The sequence below is a fragment of the Cherax quadricarinatus genome, chromosome 1 (genome assembly GCF_038502225.1).
Source record: "Cherax quadricarinatus isolate ZL_2023a chromosome 1, ASM3850222v1, whole genome shotgun sequence".
NCBI lineage: Eukaryota > Metazoa > Arthropoda > Malacostraca > Decapoda > Parastacidae > Cherax > Cherax quadricarinatus.
The window spans coordinates 25683471-25689547 of record NC_091292.1 but is presented as its reverse complement, the minus strand read 5'-3'; the positions used below and the strand labels follow the sequence as shown (position 1 = coordinate 25689547).

General features: G+C 38.2%; 1 non-coding gene across 1 annotated transcript; it reads right to left on the bottom strand.

Moving 5' to 3' along the window:
• Nucleotides 1-2601: 2601 nt before the first annotated feature.
• On the bottom strand, nucleotides 2602-2683 carry TRNAS-AGA (transfer RNA serine (anticodon AGA)). The gene has a single exon. It is a non-coding gene; the product is annotated as a tRNA-Ser (tRNA).
• Between the last annotated feature and the right edge of the window lie 3394 nt (nucleotides 2684-6077).

The window sequence follows — 6077 nt, the reverse complement described above, 5'->3', positions numbered from 1 at the left end:
ACACACACACACACACACACACACACACACATATATATATATATATATATATATATATATATATATATATATATATATATATATATATATATATATATATATAAGGAAGTGGTTGCCAGGAAAATGTAGAATGAGAACCTGGTTTGCCCGCATGAGGCATTAAGACCAATATAAACCTTGCATAAAAAAGCACTGAGACTGTGAAACAAAGGTTGATTAAGAACACCCTCCAACAAAGTTGGTGGAGTTTACAAGGTCCCATGTACCCAGTGTGCTCTCTCATATATTGGTTAAAAAGGTAAACTTCTGGAGACCAGAATAGCCCAACATAAATACTCAGAACAGGGCAGGAGTCAAATGCTATCTTTAACCACGTTCGTTCCCAAATGCTATCTTTAACCACGTTATTGTACCCAACAGTTCTGTCATAGAAAGAAACCTAATTGAATCTTGAATATGGATTATACAAGCTCAATAGCTATTTAGTAGAGTCTGTAGTACACGATCTTAACAATACTATACAAAATCACAGGATTGCTCATTATGCCAGGTGGTTTCATGATGGACTCTTGACGCCCGACCAGTGCCTACGCACCAAAACATTGTTACATCAGTTGTGAATGCTTATATAACGCGTTTAGATGTTACTGTTGATATATATATATATATATATATATATATATATATATATATATATATATATATATATATATATATATATATATATATATATATATATAATGTCATGCCGAATATGTAAAACTTGCGATCTTGGCTTAAATAGCAACGCTTTTCTTGCCAAATAAGGCAAGTGAAAATTTATGTATGCAATAATTTCTCAAAAATCATTCTGAAGCTAACTAAAAAAATTATTTCATTGTGATTATTTATTATTAAATTATTGCAAAGTTATCTAAAATGTATTTAGTTGGATTAGGATAAATTAAATTGAGCGTCTTATAATTAGGTTAGGTAAGTTTTCCAAGGTTCTTTTGGTTCAAAATTATTAATTTTTTGCATTAACATCAATGAAAAAATATATCTTTAAACGTATAAGAGAAAATTGACCACTTTTTATCTATTCGGCACTACATATATATAAAGTAATCTAGGCGAAGGAATAATTGATAACTTGAATTTGAATAGTGTGAGAATCCTATGTCAAGTGTGGAGATTACGGGAAGGTAAGGTAAGGTGAATACGAGAACCTAATGTATACTGTTCGGTGGTTTTTAAAGACCGACACGAGATACAAAGCAAACTGTTATTGGGACAGTGTTTCGTTCTGTGTAGAGCTTTATTAAGTTACTGTTTCATCATGCTGTACACAGAGCGAAACATTATTTCAGTAAAATCTTGTACAGCAGCTTGTCTGTTACGATATATTGTCACCTAAGGTTTTAGTTCACGTTTAAAAACATGTTTCTAACTAGTTTTGAGACGCTGAATTCAAACCTGAGCTTGGTTTTGTTCCAAGTACCGTTCATGTGACAGTAGAACCTCCATCCTCACCACAATTACTTTTCAACTATTTCATTATCTGCTGAGAGCTTGGTCATATTATGAAAGATAATTTATAGTTTCGTTTGATTTTCGTGGATCTAAGAGACAGTTTCATTACTACTCGATTCTGTTTTCTCTCTTTTTCATGACAGTTGAAAATTCCACTTGCTATGTTATAAATCTTACGATGCCTCGTGGTTGCTTCAGTGACAGTAATTTGTTGTGTTATATGTGTGGCAGTTTACTCCGACGACCCCTCAAGGGGGGTTCCTTGACACTGGTGAGGGGCTCTTGATTTAGAGAATTGGATCTGTGCTCCGGTTCCCTGAATTGAGCCTGAATACCTTACATCCCCCTCGCACATGCGCTGTATAATCCTACGGGTTTAGCGCTCTCCAGTGATTATAATTATAATTACTCCGATGAAGCAGAAACGAAGCACCACGCCTGTTTTGAAAAAAACATTTTTTTCACTACTATAGATCTCCAATATCTATAATGTGAATGGTTTACAAAACTGACAAATCGAAAAATGAGACATTTGTGTAACATTCCCAGATGTTGCATTTGTGTCTCATTTGTCACCTCCAGTATAGGCATAAAGAGCCCAAATGGCTTCCTTACGCCAGTATTAACAGATGACAGGCATTAGTGTGAGACTGCAAGTGTATTTTCAAAATAGCCCACATATTCAATAGCCTCGCAATTTTTCCTGTCTTTAATGACATCTAATTAAAATTTTATTTAGGGAGAAAATGAAGACAAAATTTATTATTTCTAAATTCCGTTAAATTACTAAGCTGATCACTGGGATACATAAAAAAATATTTGTTTTCTGTGAAATATTCGGTGTTTAGATTTATTCATACACCTGAAATTAATACTTTTTGAAAAAGCCTTTGAATTACCTTTAAAAAATGTATATATTGCATTTACACTGGGTATTTTAGACGAGGACACACGTGTGTGTACATTACCCTGAGAAATGGTGGTACTTCTCAATGTGTGTGTATTCAGCTAATTCTGGTTGCAACGGTCGTTTCGTAGCCCCTGGCCCCGCCTTTTCACTGGTCACTACTAGGTAAAGAAATATTATGCCGCAGTGAGTAGGATTCGAACCTACGCGGGAAGATCCCATCTGATTTCTAGTCAGACGCCTTAACCACTCGGCCATCACTGCTCTTGCGTACGTGTGTGTGTGTGTGTGTTCTCGCGCGCGGGCGGGCGCTTACATATAGTTACCTATATGTGGTTAAGGTCGAGTTCTAGCTCCTGGCTCCGTCTACTAAGCTTCGTGTTAAATTTACTCCCTAGTCTCATACCCACTCTTACAGCTATGTATTTAGTTTTCCTCCACCGTTTTTTCATCTAGGTCAGGGACTCTCAACATTTCCTTCATCATTAACCCCCTCGGCTTGATGTATTTTCCATTTACCCCTTTACTTCCATACAAACAGTTTATCGCTATCATAAAGGGACAGAAAAAAACAAGAAAGTCAGAAAAATAAATTATTCAGAGGCTGAAGAAATGCTTTCTTTTACCCCTTTAACTTGTCTGGGTCTTTAACTTTCGCCCTCCTGTACCTATTTCTCGCCTCTGCCTACCCCTGCTTAGCTTATCAATTCTTCCGAATACTTTGTGTTTTGTTTTCATGTCTCCCTAGTTTCTTTTGACCTCTAAAGTCATGAGGTTCAGTTACATTTAATTTTAGCTTTAAAACTAGCCCCCGTTGCATACCTCTTCACTTTCACCAGTTTCTTAACATGCTTTAGCAACTGCGGATTCCTTGCTGGTGTTGCACACTCCAAGATGAACCTGACATATGTTTTATAAATGGACCTTTTTGATTCGAAATTTCTGAAGCTTACTTTTAAATTTGCCGAACGAGCACTATCTGTACATATATTTAGGGTGACGTGTGCCTTTCTCCTTGAATGAGGTGTTTACTCTGTTTACCTAAACTTATACTCAGTTTTCGGTCTTTTCGCTCCTTCGCTAATGTTCATAACCTTGTATTTGTTGGGGTTGAATTCAAGTACCACATTTTATACAAGTCCTGCAGCTATTCTAGATCCATTTGTTGCCTTTCATTGTTCTAATGTATTTTAATTCTCACAGTGGAGCATCTTGGTGTGCACAAATAAGAAACGCGTGTCTGGCGCTCAGCAGACGAAGGATCAAGCCTTCATCACGTCTTGCGCTAAATTAACCCTCATGGCTTTAGCGCCTAACCATGTCCTAAATGAAACATGTTGGGAAGATATCTTAAATGACATGGATCCAAACCAGTGCCTTGAAAAGATCAACTTCCTGGCAGCTGAAGCATGTTCTAGGCATATTCCCCTAAGAAAGAAGAGGAGCAGGTGTAAACTGGAGAGAGAAAGACGCTCCCTCTACAGAAGACGACGAAGAGTCACTGAGCTCCTCAGGAGTGCTAGAATATCTGATACACGAAAGGAGGAGCTAACCAGGGAAGTGAACACTATCGAACTTAAGTTAAATGACTCTTACAGGAACCAGGAGAGACAGGAGGAGCTTAAAGCTATTAGTGAAATTGAAAGAAATTCGAAATATTTCTTTTCATATGCCAAAAACAAGGCAAATACCACATCTAGTATTGGGCCCTTACTCAGACAGGATGGGACTTGCACAGATGACAACAAGGAAATGAGTGAAATACTGAAATCCCAGTACGACTCTGTGTTTAGTGAGCCACTAATCAGCCTGAGGATCGACGACCCAAATGATTTCTTCATGAATGAGCCTCATAACTCCATAAATGTATGCCAAATTTCCGACATTACTCTAACTCCGACAGACTTCGAAAAAGCCATTGACAACATGCCCATGCACTCAGCCCCGGGCCCAGACTCGTGGAACTCTATATTCATTAAGAACTGCAAGAAACCCCTCTCGCATGCCCTAAGTACACTATGGAGGAGGAGCTTGGACGTGGGTGAAATTCCGCAGTCACTTAAAACAACGGATATAGCCCCACTCCATAAAGGTGGCAGCAAAGCATTAGCTAAGAACTATAGACCAATAGCTCTGACGTCCCACATCATAAAAATCTTTGAAAGAGTGCTAAGAAGCAGGATTGCAAATCACCTGGATTCCCAAAATCTGCACAATCCAGGGCAACATGGGTTCAGGGCAGGTCGCTCCTGCCTCTCACAACTACTGGATCACTATGATATGGCCTCACCTCAGGGAAGGTTCCTTGATGTTGGTGAGGGGCTCTTGATTTAGGGAATTGGATCTGTGCTCCAGTTCCCCGAATTAAGCCTGAATGCTTTCCACATTCCCCCCCCCCCCGGGCTCAGAGAGTAATTCTTCAAAGGTATATCAAAGGTATACGTCAGTGAAACTGGTCTGTAATTTAGTGCCTCTTTTCTGTCTCCTTTTTTAAAAATGGGAACCACATTTGCGGTCTTCCATACCTCAGGTAGTTGCCCAGTTTCAAGGGATGTGTTGAAGATTGTGGTTAATGACACAGACAGTATATCTGCTCCCTCCCTGAGGACCCACGGGGAGATGTCCAGTCCCATTGCCTTTGAGGTATCACTTAGCAGCTTCTTCATTTCCTCCTCAGTTGTGTGTGTTTATGTGTGTGTGTGTGTGTGTGTGTGTGTGTGTGTGTGTGTGTGTGTGTGTGTGTGTGTGTGTGTGCATGTGCGCGTGTGTGTGCGTATGCACGCGCGCGCTCTTGCCTGTGGCACACGCGTAGGAATAAAATGTACACAATTTTCTCTGAGAACTAATAACCTCATTTTTATTTTGCTAATAGGTAAAATATGAAGTTCAAAGTGAGAACCTCATTGAAGGCACTTACATGGGAGAAATTTTGTTATTATGTTATTTATTATGATGAATACTCGCTACTGAACAGAGAAAATATTTTTGAGAAAAAACATCAACTTTAATACTGGTTTTTTTTCCTCTGGCCTGAAAGAACTTACAGTTCTAGGAAACTTTAGTCAAAAGTGAAGATTAAAGGTTAATAATAAATCTTCACTAGGCTGAGGATGGTTGCTCAGTGAGGAATGTTACTCAGCAGCTGAGTGGTTCGTCTCCGGTCATGTTCTCGTCGTCCTCAATGTGTGACAAACATAACTGGATTTGTGTCTACGAAAGAGCATAACACCTTCATAATAATGACTCGTTTTATATTCATGTGATATTTGACTTGAACTGTAACATTAATAGTAGATTTTTTTGGATGCGCTTAAGGACAGCTGAATGTATACGGTCGCTGCGCAATCCGATAATATCGAAATTTCTTTAATAAAAATTAGGACATACACAGCCCAAATCTAATACAAATATTTATCAGAGAGATCAGAAACCTAAAGTGCATCATCACATTATGCTAGAAATGGCTCAGAAGTTGCATTATCAGCATTGTGTCATTTTTTTCAGTTTCTTCCAGAAAAAGCAAATTGGAACCAATACGCATGAGAATCAATCCTAAGTTTTCTCCATGGAAGATTGACCAGCTATTAAGAAAATAAGTACAGTCAATAAATAAGATTTTAATAAGCTAAGTGTACATAACACACAAAATTTTAATGGT